Source organism: Symphalangus syndactylus, chromosome 7, assembly GCF_028878055.3.
Source record: "Symphalangus syndactylus isolate Jambi chromosome 7, NHGRI_mSymSyn1-v2.1_pri, whole genome shotgun sequence".
Lineage (NCBI taxonomy): Eukaryota > Metazoa > Chordata > Mammalia > Primates > Hylobatidae > Symphalangus > Symphalangus syndactylus.
Genome location: NC_072429.2, coordinates 92,502,120 through 92,517,354, shown reverse-complemented (window position 1 = coordinate 92,517,354; position 15,235 = coordinate 92,502,120). Strand labels below are relative to the sequence as shown.

The following is a 15,235-nucleotide window of genomic DNA, read 5'->3' as shown; positions in this document are numbered from 1 at the left end:
AAAGCAGGTCAATCTGTTGGCTGGGAAAGAGGAAAGTAAACAAGCTCTCAGCTGATAGCCTCAACATTCTCAGTATGCGACAAGCCATCTGTTGAGAACAGGTGAGCCATGGGAGAGCAAGACTTTCAAGATGCTTGGGAATGTGATGCAGCTTTGGAATCGCTGAATAGGGAATGGGTTTGGGAACTGACCAGAAACTTGTAAGATGATAAGCAAAAGTACACACCTAAGCATTGTACATGACTCAGCTCTAAATTGGCATCCTCTTCCTTTCCCCCTATTTCCAGTCCCTGCCAGGGAATCCGGGGGATAGGGAAGGGAAAAGATCAAGCTGTTTTCTATTAAGCCTCATCCACTCAAAGTAAATATGGTCCAATCAGTAAATCAGATAACATGTAGCAGGTGGTGCAATTTGGTTATATTTGTCTAGGAATTGAAGTTTTAGTCATGTGTTTCAAGCTTATTTTAGAATTAAACTCTGTTCCTTGTACAATGTGGACACTTAATAAATGGTGAATGATTAGCCAAACACAAGCAACTGAGGCTTTTGTAGCTGTCCAAGTTCTGCAGAAGCCATTGTTTAGAAGAAAATTTGTCAGGGGACATTGTCTGCAGGCACTCAGAATGGTCCAGCATTTGACATAGCGACATAGGCTTTCCTACAATACAGCTTCTAACAAAACTAGACTGTCCTGAACCCCTGGTAATAGAATTGTTTACCTTTATACCAAGAAGGTTGGGAAAGCACCAAAATCTGCATGTGGTGTGTACCCAGGCCGACTTCGAGGGGTTTGTGCTGTAAGACCTAAAGTTCTTATGAGATTGTCCAAAACAAAGAAACATGTCAGCAGTGTCTATGGTGGTTCCATGTGTGCTAAATGTGTTCGTGACAGGATCAAGTGTGCTTTCCTTATCAAGGAGCAGAAAATCGTTGTGAAAGTATTGAAGGCATAAGCACAGAGTGAGAAAGCTAAATAAGTATGAAATTTTTTTGAGTAATACAAATGAAAAAAAAAAAAAGAAAATGTATCAAGAAATGAGTCTTTTAAATGGCAACAAATTCACCTGTACCCCACCTGTGAAGACCTCTAGGATCTGAGGTCCCTGTTGCTGCTGTTTCTTCTCTCTTCTGAGGTCATACCTTCCTCTTTCTTAAACGGTACTTTCCTTTGAAGTGAAAAAGAACTGGGAAAGGAGTCCTGAGAGAAAAGGGCTGAGCATGAACACTACAACCTTACATAACAGACATTTTTATCTCACGATTTAAACCTAATACTGTTTTCCCTTTAGTGGCTATATTTATTTTTAAGAGCACAGTATTTAAAAATGGCATGCCGTGCTGAATTGCTCTCCACTGTCCAGTCCGCCATGGGACTTTGTGATATCATCTGAGTGGTTGGCTATGTTTGTGTTTGATGGCCACGATGCTAATGAAGCAGTGCAGTGTCTTTTGTGGATAAACAGTGGGAAGCACTCTTCATGTCCTTCTGGGTTTTAACAACAACCAAATTTTTAAAAGACAGGAGACAGAATCCGGCAGAGACCTTGTAGCATTGGCCACCTCTTCTCATGAACATGGGGTTCAATGTCTTAGTATTTAAATGGAGAGTGAGCTCAGTTTGCCATGAAAGGAAGGAAACCATTTCTTTCTGAAGAAGGTAAACTTCTCCAGTACCTAAAGAAATTTAGTTGAGCCAAGAGGGTGGCAGACTTACTCTTTGGGATAGAGGCAAATGTGACCCTGAATGGAGAATAGACTGGGTTTAGAACAAAGTTAGCAGACTCAGAGAACTTGGTTTGAACTCCCTCCCAAAGTGACCAAATAGGAATTTGGTACCCATTGTGTGATAGTAAGCAGCTTTCATCTTCCTTACTTTCCCGGCCATTGTAAGACAGCTGTTGATACAACAAAGAAAAGGATGTCAATTTTGCCTCCGGGCTACAAATGCGGAGCCAGATCATCTTTACTGTGTTCCTACTCCGTGCCAGACAGAAAGCAACATATAAAGAAAGGACGCCCCATATTCAAAGTGACCTCAGCTGGGCGTGGTGGCTCACACCTGAAATCCCAGCACTTTGGGAGGCTGAGGCGGGTGGATCACCTGAGGTTAGGAGTTTGAGACCAGTCTAGCCAACATGGTGAAACCCCCTCTCTACTAAAAATACAAAAATTATCTGGGCGTGGTCATGCACCCTGAAATCCCAGCTACCCGGGAGCCTGAGGCAGGAGAATCACTGGAACCCGGGAAGTAGAGGTTGCAGTGAGCCAAGGCAACACCACTACACTTCAGCCTGGGCGACAGAGCAAGATTCCATGTCAAAAAAAGAAAAAGAATACAAAAATTAGCCGGGCGTGGTCGCGCACGCCTGTAATCCCAGCTACTTGGGAAGCTGAGGCAGGATAATTGCTTGAACCTGGGAGGCGGAGATTGCAGTGAGCGGAGATCACACCACTGCACTTCAGGCTGGGTGACAGAGCGAGATTCTGTCTCAAAACAAACAAAAACAAACAAACAAACAAAAAACCACAAAGTCAGTGACCTCAGAACAAGCCCTGGAGCAGCCACAACAAAGTCAGGAAGCAGCTGTCCCCGTGCCTCCATGAGGGTCTGTGTGTTGCTGCCAGTAGACCAGGTTGGGGAGCTGGACATGGGAGGTGAGGGCCTGGCCTCTTTCTCAAAAAGGGATGCATTACCAATAAACGTGCTAGAGAAAACCATAATGCAGCAATGATCAAACTCACATGCGGAGGAGGAACAGCATGAGGGGGCATTGGTGAGGAAAATACAGCCACTGTCCGTAGAAAGAAGATAACTTGCTAGGAAAATAGCACACTTTTACAAGAATACTTTTACAAGAATTCTTTCACAAACCCTAATTTTTAAACATGCACACCACACACAAACAGTAAGATAAAATCTGAAACCTCAGAAATTTAATGTGACTGAAATACATCTGGACAAAAATCACTTGGGTGTTGCGCTCTTCCTCCGTTACCTACGCTGCCAACTGCAGAAACGTGGAAGAGAAGGGAGGCAAGGGGTGTGCATGTCAGATCAGATGCACTAGAGAGGGCACAGCCAAAGGAGAAGCAGAGGTGAGAGGGTGGGAGAGGGCAAGACACTGGCATTTACAAGGCGCTGCAGAAGTGTTTCTGGCAGAAGATTTTTTTTTTTTTTTTTTTTTTTTTTTTTTTTTTTTTTTGAGATGAGTCTCGCTCTTGTCACTCGGGCTGGAGTGCAATGGCACTATCTCGGCTTACTGCAACCTCCACCTCCTGGATTCAAGCGATTCTCCTGCCTCAGCCTCCCAAGTAGCTGGGATTACAGGCATGCGCCACTATGCCTGGCTAATTTTTGTATTTTTAGTACAGACGGGGTTTCACCATGTTAGTGAGGCTGGTCTCGAACTCCCAACCTCAGGTGATCTGCCTACCTCAGCCTCCCAAAGTGCTGGGATTACAAGTGTGAGCCACCGCACCCGGCCAAGGCAGAGGATTTAAATATTAACCGTGAATTATGACTTAGAGCCTTTCAAATTTTTAGAGCGCTGAGTAAAACTGAAACGCCTGTTTGAGCAGTGCTTCTTCCAATATGAGCCATCCTGAGACTGGACCATGCAGGTTGTGACTCCATAGATCTTGTCTAAATGAGATAATTAGGCTCTTATTGCCCTTCTGTGAGCAGGTTAAATTGAGAAAAATGAAATCTTTCCCTTTGACTATTTCAAGTACTTTCTTTACCACCCCAGCCCAATCATGTGCCAACTTCTTCATAATCTACATATTACAGTAGCAGAATACATTGAACTTATTATCACTCATTTAAAATTAAGCATTTGTATGCAAAGCAGTTTTCCAAGAATATAGTAATAAGGAATATAAAGCTGTACCCTAAGGGCTTAATTCCAAAAGAGTTTTAAAGTAGCAGTCAAAAGAGAGATACAGATCACATAGCAAATAAACCAGATGTGCCTGTGTATCCCATATCTTAAAAATGCTGCAGTTACGACGGGTGCAGTGGCTCATGCCTGTAATCCCAACATTTTGGGAGGCCGAGGTGAGTGGATCATTTGAGGTCAGGAGTTTGAGACCAGCCTGGCCAACATGGTGAAACCCTGTGTAAAACATTTATTTTGTAAAAATACAAAAATTAGCTGGGCGCAGCGGCTCACGCCTGAAATCCCAGCACTTTGGGAGGCCAAGGAGGGCGATGACAAGGTCAGGAGATTGGGACCATCCTGGCTAACACAGTGAAACCCCATCTCTACTAAAAATACAAAAAATTAGCTGGGTGTGGTGGCATGTGCCTTTAGTCCCATATACTCAGGAGGCTGAGGCAGGAGAATTGCTTGAACCCAGGAGGCAGAGGTTGCAGTGAGCTAAGATCATGCCACTGCAATCTAGCATAGGTGACAGAGTGAGACTCTGTATCAAAAAAAAAAAAAAAATTGGCTGGGTGTGGTGGGGGGCATCTTTAGTCCCAGCAACTCAAGAGGCTAAGGCAGGAGAATCAGTTGAACTCAGGAGGTGGAGGTTGCAGCCAAGACTGTACCACTGCACTCCAGCCTGGGTGACAGAACGAGACTCTGTCTCAAAAAAAAAAAAGGGGGGGGGGGTGTGCTGGCAAGATGACCAAATAAGAACAGCTCAAGTCTGCCACTCCCAGTGAGACCAGCGCAGAAGGCGAGTGATTTCTGCATTTTCAACTGAGGTACCTGGCTCATCCCATTGGGACTGGTTAGACAGGGGGTGCAGCCCACGGAGGGCAAGCAGAAGCAGGGTGGGGCGTTGCCTTATCCGGGAAGTGCAAGGGGTTGGGGAACTCCCTCCCCTAGCCAAGGGAAGCCTTGAAGGATTGTGCCATGAGGGACGGTGCTATCTGGCCCAGATACTATGGTTTTCCCATGGTTTTCACAACCCGCAGACCAGGAGATTCCCTCGGGTGCCTACACCACCAGGACCCTGGGTTTTAAGCACAAAACTAGGGGACCGTTTGGGCAGACACTGAGCTAGCTGTAGGAGGTTTTTTTTGTACCTCAGTGGCACCCGAAACCCAAGCGAGACAGAACTGTTCACTCCCCTGGAAAGGGGGCTGAAGCCAGGAAACCAAGTGGTCTTGATCAGTGGATCCCACCCCCATGGAGCCCAGCAAGCTAAGATCCACTGGCTTGAAATTCTCAATGACAGCACAGCAGTCTGAAGTCCACCTGGGAAGCTGGAGCTTGGTGGGGGGAGGGGCGTCTGCCATTACTGAGGCTTAAGTAGGCAGTTTTCCCCTCACTATGTAAACAAAGCTGCTGGGAAGTTCGAACTGGGTGGAACCCACCACAGTGCACCAAAGCCACTGTAGCCAGACTGCCTCTCTAGATTCCTCCTCTCTAGACCAGACATCTCTGAAAGAAAGGCAGCAGCCCCAGTCAGGGGCCTATAGATAAAACCCCATATCCCTGGAACAGAGCACCCGGGGGAAGGGGCGGCTGTGGGCACAGCTTCAGCAAACTTAAATGTTCCTGTCTGCTGGCTCTGAACAGAGCAGTGGATCTCCTAGCATGGTGCTTGAGCTTTGCTAAGGGACAGACTGCATCCTCAAGTGGGTGGGTCCCTGACCCCCGCACCTCCTGACTGGGAGACATCTCCCAGCAGAGGTCGACAGATGCCTCATACAGGACAGCTCAGGCTGGCATCTGTCAGGTGCCCCTCTGGGACGAAGCTTCCAGTGGAAGGAGCAGGCAGCAATCTTTGCTGTTCAGCAGACTCTGCTGGTAATATCCAGGCAAACAGGGTCTGGAGTGGACCTCCAGCAGACCTGCAGAAGACATGCCTGACTGTTAAAAGAAAAACTAACAAACAGAAAGCAATAACACCAACATCAACAAAAAGGATGCCCACACAAAACCCCATCCAAAGGTCATCAGCATCAAAGATCAAAGGTAGATAAATCCATGAAGACAGGACAGGTATGGTGGCTCACACCTGTAATCCCAGCAGTTTGGAAGGCCAAATCAGGTGGATCACCTGAGGTCAGGAGTTCGAGACCAGGCTGACCAACAACCAACATGGAGAAACCCCGTCTCTACTAAAAATACAACAAAATTAGATGGGCATAGTGGTGGGCACTTGTAATCCCAGCTACTCAGGAGGCTGAGGCAGGTGAATCACTTGAACCTGGGAGGCAGAGGTTGCAGCGAGCCGAGATCACATCATTGCACCCCAGCCTAGACAACGAGCAAAACTCCATCTCAAAAAAAAAAAAAAAAAAAAAATCCGCGAACATGAGGAAAAAACCAGCACAAAAATCCTGAAAATTCCAAAAACCAGAATATCTCTTCTCCTCCAAAGGATCACAACTCCTCGCCAGCAAGGGAAAAAATTGGATGGAGAACGAGTTTGACAAACTCACAGAAATAGGCTTCAGAAAGTGGGTAATAACAAACTCCTCTGAGCTAAAGGGGCATATTCTTTTTTTTTTACAGGTAGGCACTTTTTTAATTAAAGATTTAGGGTACATGTGCACAATGTGCAGGTTTGTTACATATGTATACATGTGCCACATTGGTGTGCTGTACCCATTAACTCATCATTTACATTAGGTATATCTCCTAAAGCTATCCCTCCTCCCTCCCCCCGCCCCACAACAGGCCTCAGTGTGTGATGTTCCCCTTCCTGTGTCCAAGTGTTCTTGTTGCTCAATTCCCACCTATGAGTGAGAACATGCGGTGTTTGGTTTTTTCTCCCTGCGATAGTTTGCTGAGAATGATGGTTTCTAGCTTCATCCATGTCCCTACAAAGGACATGAACTCATCCTTTTTTATGGCTGCATGGTATTCCATGGTGTATATGTGCCACACCTTCTTTTTTTTCATTTATATATATATTTTTATTATTATTATACTTTAAGTTTTAGGGTACATGTGCACAATGTACAGGTTTGTCACATATGTATCCATGTGCCATGTTGGTGTGCTGTACCCATTAACTGGTCATTTAGCATTAGGTATATCTCCTAATGCTATCCCTCCCCCTCCCCCCATCCCACATCAGTCCCCAGTGTGTGATGTTCCCCTTCCTGTGTCCATGTGTTCTCATTGTTCAATTCCCACCTATGAGTGAGAACATGTGGTGTTTTTTTTTTGTCCTTGCGATAGTTTGCTGAGAATGATGTTTTCCAGTTTCATCCATGTCCCTACAAAGGACATGAACTCATCATTTTTTATGGCTGCATAGTATTCCATGGTGTATATGTGCCTCATTTTCTTAATCCAGTCCATCATTGTTGGACATTTGGGTTGGTTCCAAGTCTTTGCTATTGTGAATAGTGCCACAATAAATATACAAGTGCATGTGTCTTTATAGCAACATGATTTATAGTCCTTTGGATATATACCCAGTAATGGGATGGCTGGGTCAAATGGTATTTCTAGTTCTAGATCCCTGAGGAATCGCCACACTGACTTCCACAATGGTTGAACTAGTTTACAGTCCCACCAACAGTGTAAAAGTGTTCCTATTTCTCCACATCCTCTCTAGCACCTGTTGTTTCCTGACTTTTTAATGATGGCCATTCTAACTGGTGTGAGATGGTATCTCATTGTGGTTTTGATTTGCAATTCTCTGATGGCCAGTGATGATGAGCATTTTTGCAGTGTTTTTTGGCTGCATAAATGTCTACTTTTGAGAAGTGTCTGTTCATGTCCTTCGCCCACTTTTTGATGGGGTTTGTTTTTTTCTTGTACATTTGTTTGAGTTCATTGTAGATTCTGGATATTAGCCCTTTGTCAGATGAGTAGGTTGCAAAAATTTTCTCCCATTTTGTAGGTTGCCTGTTCACTCTGATGGTAGTTTCTTTTGCTGTGCAGAAGCTCTTTAGTTTAATTAGATCCCATTTGTCAATTTTGGCTTTTGTTGCCACTGCTTTCGGTGTTTTAGACATGAAGTCCTTGCCCATGCCTATGTCCTGAATGGTATAGCCTAGGTTTTCTTCTAGGGTTTTTATGGTTTTAGGTCTAACATGTAAGTCTTTAATCCATCTTGAATTAATTTTTGTAAAAGGTGTAAGGAAGGGATCCAGTTTCAGCTTTCTACAGATGGCTAGCCAGTTTTCCCAGCACCATTTATTAAATAGGGAATCCTTTTCCCATTGCTTGTTTTTGTCAGGTTTGTCAAAGATCAGATAGTTGTAGATATGCGGCATTATTTCTGAGGGCTCTGTTCTGTTCCATTGATCTATGTCCCTGTTTTGGTACCAGTACCATGCTGTTTTGGTTACTGTAGCCTTGTAGTATAGTTTGAAGTCAGGTAGCGTGATGCCTCCGGCTTTGTTCTTTTGGCTTAGGATTGACTTGGCGATGCAGGCTCTTTTTTTGTTCCATATGAACTTTAAAGTAGTTTTTTCCAATTCTGTGAAGAAAATCATTGCTAGCTTGATGGGGATGGCACTGAATTATAAATTACCTTGGGCAGTATGGTCATTTTCACGATATTGATTCTTCCAACCCATGAGCATGGAATGTTCTTCCATTTGTTTGTATCCTCTTTTATTTCATTGAGCAGTGGTTTGTAGTTCTCCTTGAAGAGGTCCTTCACATCCCTTGTAAGTTGGATTCCTAGGTATTTTATTCTCTTTGAAGCAATTGTGAATGGGAGTTCACTCATGATTTGGCTCTCTGTTTGTCTGTTATTGGTGTACAAGAATGCTTGTGATTTTGGTACATTGATTTTGTATCCTGAGACTTTGCTGAAGTTGCTAATCAGCTTAAGGAGATTTTGGGCTGAGACAATGCGGTTTTCTAGATATATAATCATGTCATCTGCAAACAGGGACAATTTGACTTCCTCTTTTCCTAATTGAATACCCTTTATTTCCTTCTCCTGCCTGATTGCCCTGGCCAGAACTTCCAACACTATGTTGAATAGGAGTGGTGAGAGAGGGCATCCGTGTCTTGTGCCAGTTTTCAAAGGGAATACTTCTAGTTTTTGCCCATTCAGTATGATATTGGCTGTGGGTTTGTCATAGATAGCTCTTATTATTTTGAGATACGGCCCATCAATACCTAATTTATTGAGAGTTGTTAGCATGAAAGTTGTTGAATTTTGTCAAAGGCCTTTTCTGCATCTATTGAGATAATCATGTGGTTTTTGTCTTTGGTTCTGTTTATATGCTGGATTACATTTATTGATTTGCGTATGTTGAATGAGCCTTGCATCCCAGGGATGAAGCCCACTTGATCATGGTGGATAAGCTTTTTGATGTGCTGCTGGATTGAGTTTGCCAGTATTTTATTGAGGATTTTTGCATCAATGCTCATCAAGGATATTGGTCTGAAATTCTGTTTTTTCGTTGTGTCTCTGCCAGGCTTTGGTATCAGGACGATGCTGGCCTCATAAAATGTGTTAGGGAGGATTCCCTCTTTTTCTATTGATTGCAATAGTTTCAGAAGGAATGGTACCAGTTCCTCCTTGTACCTCTGGTAGAAAAATGATAAAGGGGATATCACCACTGATCCCACAGAAATACAAACTACCATCACAGAATACTATAAACAATTCTATGCAAATAAACTAGAAAATTTGGAAGAATGGATAAATTCCTGGACACATACAACCTCCTAAGACTAAACCAGGAAGAAGTCAAATCCCTGAATAGACCAATAATAAGTTCTGAAATTGAGGCAGTAATTAATAGCCTACCAACCAAAAAAAGCCCAGGATCAGACAGATTTACAGCTGAATTCTACCAGAGGTACAAAGAGGAGCTGGTACCATTCCTTCTGAAACTATTCCAAACAATAGAAAGAGAGGGAGTCCTCCCTAAGTCATTTTATGAGGCCAACATCATCCTGATACCAAAACCTGCCAGAGACACAACAAAAAAAGAAAATTTCATCCCAAAATCCCTGATGAACATTGATGTGAAAATTCTCAATAAAATACTGGAAACTGAATCCAATAGCACATCAAAAAGCTTATCCACCAAGATCAAGTCAGCTTCATCCCTGGGATGCAAGGCTGGTTCAACATATGCAAATCAATAAATGTAATCCATCACATAAACAGAACCAATGACAAAAACTTCATGATTATCTCAATAGATACAGAAAAGGCCTTCGACAAAATTCTCCATCCCTTCATGCTAAAAACACTCAATAAACTAGGTATTGATGGAACATATCTCAAAATAATAAGAGCTATTTATGACAAACCCACAACCAATATCATACTGAATGGGCAAAAGCTGGAAGCATTCCCTTTGAAAACCAGCACAAGACAAGGATGCCCTCTCTCACCACTCCAGTTCTAAATAGTATTGAAAGTTCTGTCCAAGGCAATCAGGCAATGGAAATAAATAAAGCATATTCAAATAGGAAGAGAGGAAGTCAAATTGTCTCTGTTTGTAGATGACATGATTGTATATTTAGAAAACCCCATCATCTCAGCCCCAAATCTCCTTAAGCCGATAAGCAACTTCAGCAAAGTCTCAGGATAAGAAATCAATGTGCAAAAATCACAAACATTCCTATACACCAACAATAGACAAACAGAGAGCCAAATCCTGAGTGAATTCCCATTCACAATTGCTACAAAGAGAATAAATTACCTAGGAATACAACTTACAAGGGACATGAAGGACCTCTTCAAGGAGAACTACAAACCACTGCTCAAGGGAATAAGAGAAGACACAAACAAACGGAAAAACATACCATGCTCATTGGTAGAAAGAATCAATATTGTGAAAATGGCCATACTGCCCCAAGTAATTTTTTTTTTTTGAGATGGAGTTTCGCTCTTGTTGCCCAGGCTAGAGTGCAATGGCGCAATCTCAGCTCACCACAACCTCTGCCTCCCAGTTTCAAGCAATTCTCCTGCCTCAGTCTCCCGAGTAGCTGGGATTACAGGCATGTACCACCACACCTGGCTAATTTTTAGTAGAGACGAAGTCTCCATGTTGGTCAGGCTGGTCTCGAACTCCTGACCTCAGGTGATCCACCCACCTTGGCCTCCAAAAGTGCTGGGATTACAGGCATAAGCCATCGCGCCTGGCCCTGTCCAAAGTAATTTATAGATTCATTGCTATTTTCAACAAGGTACCATTGACTTTCTTCACAGAATTAGAAAAAATACTGTAAATTTCATATGAAATGAAAAAAGAGCCCGCATTGTCAAGACAATCCTAAGCAAAAAGACCAAAGCTGGAGGCATTATGCCACCTGACTTCAAACTATACAACAAGGCTACAGTAACCAAAACAGCATGGTACTGGTACCAAAACAGATATATAGACCAATGGAACAGAACAGAGGCCTCAGAAATAACACCACACATCTACAACCATCTAATATTTGACAAACCTTACAAAAACAAGCAACAGGGAAAGGATTCCCTATTTAATAAATGGTGTTGGGAAAATTGGCTAACCATATGCAGAAAACTGAAGCTGGACCCCGTCCTTACACTTTATACAAAAATTAATTCAAGATGGATTAAAGGGTTAAACATAAGACCTAAAACCATTAAAACCCTAGAAGAAAACCTGGGCAATACCATTCAGGACATAGGCATGGGCAAAGACTTTATGACTAAAACACCAAAAGCAATTGCAGCAAAAGCCAAAATTGACAAATGGGATCTAATTAAACTAAAGAGCTTCTGCACAGCAAATAAACTATCATCAGAGTAAACAGTCAACCTACAGAAAATTTTTGCAATCTATCCATCTGACAAAGGGCTAATATCCAGAATCTACAAGGAACTTAAACAAATTTACAAGAAAAAGAAAAAAACTCCATCAAAAAGTGGGTGAAGGATATGAACAGACACTTCTCAAAAGAAGACATTTATGCAGCCAACAAACATATGAAAAAAGGCTCATCACCACTGGTCATTAGAAAAATGCAAATCAAAACCACAATGAGATACCATCTCACGCCAGTTAGAATGGTGATCATTAAAAAGTCAGGAAACAACAGATGCTGGAGAGGATGTGGAGAAACAGGAACGCTTTTACACTGTTGGTGTGAGTGTAAATTAGTTCAACCATTGTGGAAGACAGTGTGGCGATTTCTCAAGGATCTAGAACCAGAAATACCATTTGACTCAGCAATCCCATTACTGGGTATACACCCAAAGGATTATAAATCATTCAACCATAAAGACACATGTACATTTTTATGTATTGCAGCCCTATACACAATAGCAAAGACTTGGAACCAACCCAAATGCCCATCAATGATAGACCAGATAAAGAAAATGTGGCACGTATACACCATGGAATAGTATGCAGCCATAAAATGAATGAGTTCATGTCCTTTGCAGGGACATGGATGAAGCTGCAAACCATCATTCTCATCAAACTAACACAGAAACTGAAAACCAAACACCGCATGCTGTCACTCATAAATGGGAGTTAAACAACGAGAACACATGGACACAGGGAGGGGAACATCACACACCGGGGCCTGTCAGAAGGTTGGGGGCTAGTGGAGGGATAGCATTAGGAGAAATACCTATTGTAGATGACAGGTTGATGGGTGCAGCAAACCACCATGGTACATGTATACCTATGTAAAAAACCTGAACATTCTGCACATGTATCCCAGAACTTAAAGTATTATAATAATAATAATAAAAAGTGATGTAGTTGATATGCAGACATTAATATCATCAAATTCAATACATAAAAAGTATCAAACAATAATATAGGATCTTGTAACCTCTCTGCAAGAAGATATTCTAATGTAACATAGAATTGCTTGAAAAGAAAAAAAAAGCTTCATGGGATAGATGAGTCTTTAAGTGTGTCAAGAAGAGAGTACAAGGAAACTAATTAATGTTGCTGCTGTCATATCAGCAGCATTGAGAGAAAGACATTATTCAAAAGAAATCACTGGCCAGGCTCAGTGGCTCATACCTGTAATCCCAGTGTTTTGGGAGGCTGAGGCAGAAAGATCACTTGAGAACAGGAGTTCAAGACCAGCCTGGGCAACACAGGGAGACCCTGTCTGTACAAAATTTTTTTTAAATTAGCTAGTCATGGTGGTGTGTGCCTGTAGTCCCAGCTACTCAGGAGGCTGAGGCAAGAGGATCACTTGAACCCAGGAGTAGAGGCTGCAGTGAGTTATGATCATGCCACTGCACTCCAGCCTGGGTGACCAAGAGACTCTGTCGATATCTAATAAATATAAGTCATTTACCATATATATGATTTATAAATATCAATTCTGTGGATGTCAAATTAGAAATATTTTATCCAATCTAATGATGTCCATTGAAGCCCAAAATTTTAATATTGATGAAGTCCAATTTATCATTTACTTGGTCACTTGTACTTCTGGCATCAATCTAAGAAGGCTTAGCATAATGCAAGGTCACAAAGATTTACTCCTATATTTTCTTCTAAGAATTTTGTAGTTTTATCTTTCACATTTAGCTCCATGATCCATACTAAGTACATTTCTGTGTATGAAGTAAGAAAGGATCCAACTTCATTGTATTGCATGAGGCTTTACAGTTGTACCAGCACAATTTGTTGAAAAGACTGCCTTTCTCCCAACTGAATTGTCTTGGCACCCTTGCTAAAAATCAATTGACTATAAATATGAGAGTTTATTTCTGGACTCTCATTTAAATTCTATTGATCTGTATGTCTATCCATATGCCAGTATCACACAGTCTTGATTACTATAGCTTTGTATTAAGTTTTGAAATAGGGATGTGAGTCCTCCAAATGTGTTATTCTCTGGCCAGGTTGTTTTTCAAGATTAATGTTTTACATCAAATTTGGGAACTTTTAAGCCATAAGTTTTTAAATGTGTTTCTTCTATTACTTTCTCTCTCTCTCCTTTTATTCTGGTACTCCAATCATGCATATTTTGGTGCATTTAATGATGTCCAACATTTCTCTAATAATCTGTTCATATTCATTATTTTCATTTTTTTTCTTCTCCACTCTTCAGGCTGCCTTATCTCTATTGATCTATCTTCAAGTTTGCTGATTCTTTATTCTGCCAAATCTACTCTTGAGGCCCTCTAATAAATTTTTCATTTCTAATAAAGTTTTACATTTCAACTCTAGAATTTTGATTTGGTTCATTATTTACATACAAACATACATACATATATGTATATGTACATATATGTACATTTATGTAAATACATAAACTGATATTACATATATACATCTTTGCATATGCTGCACTATGTGTAATATAAATTTATGTATTTAAATAAATATATATGTGTATGTGTGTGTGTATATGTATATATATATATACACATATGCATGTAAAGAACCAAATGAAAATTCTTGAGTTAAAATGTGTAACAACCAAATTATTGGTTGATATATATATCTTTATTGATAGTCTCTATTTGATGAGATTGTCATCATATTATTCTTTACTTCTTTAAGCATAGTTTCCTTTAGTTCTTTGAACATATTTATAATAACTAGTTTGAAGTCTTTGTCAAGTCTGACATATGGGCCTTCTCACAGGCAGTTTTGGTTGTCTGCTTTTTCTCCCCTCTGTGTGTGAGTCACAGTTTCCTGATTCTTTGCATATCTTGCAATTTTTTTTGTTGAAAACTAGACTATTGAATAATATATTTTAAGAATGCTATATACTGATTCTTCCCTGCAAACCTATAGAGCTACTTTTTGTTGTCTTATTTTTTAGTGACATGGCAGGGCTATTTCAAGAAAGTCTATTGTCTCCACAGTGAAGCCTCTGAAGTTGATCTTCAGAGGACATGGTCTTGGACATTTGCACAGTCACCCAGAAGTGACAGTGATTTTAGCAAGGCTTTCTTTGTGTCTTTCCCTGATCTCTCTGTTAAGCTGTCCGCCTCTGTTGGTATCACATCCAGCTGTTAGGCTCCACTAATTGCATGTTGATTGCTCTATTGTTTTTGATAATGTCCCGGATGTCCTGCAGCATAAATTACAGTTGGATCCAATTAAATCTGGGCCTATTTGCAGGAGTGGTTTTTGAGGCTAGTCTTTGAGGTTTGTTCCAACCCCAGGAAGGATCTTCTTAGCTTTCTCCCCCATCCCTCCCCTTGTCTCTTTGGTAAATCAGCTGACCTGTGTTAGCTCATAGCTCCCCTGGGGCTACCTCTTAATTGCTTATCACCTTAACTTCCATTGTTTTCCAGAGAGCCCTCAGGCATCAACTTCCTCACATTTTTCTTAAGATAAAGTCAATTTATTTAGAGATAGCTCAGAGCTCATGCTCTTTCTCT

General features: G+C 41.5%; 1 pseudogene; it reads left to right on the top strand.

The window, feature by feature from the left end:
• Nucleotides 1–624: 624 nt before the first annotated feature.
• Nucleotides 625–978, top strand: LOC129485845 (large ribosomal subunit protein eL34-like; annotated as a pseudogene).
• Nucleotides 979–15,235: the final 14,257 nt, after the last annotated feature.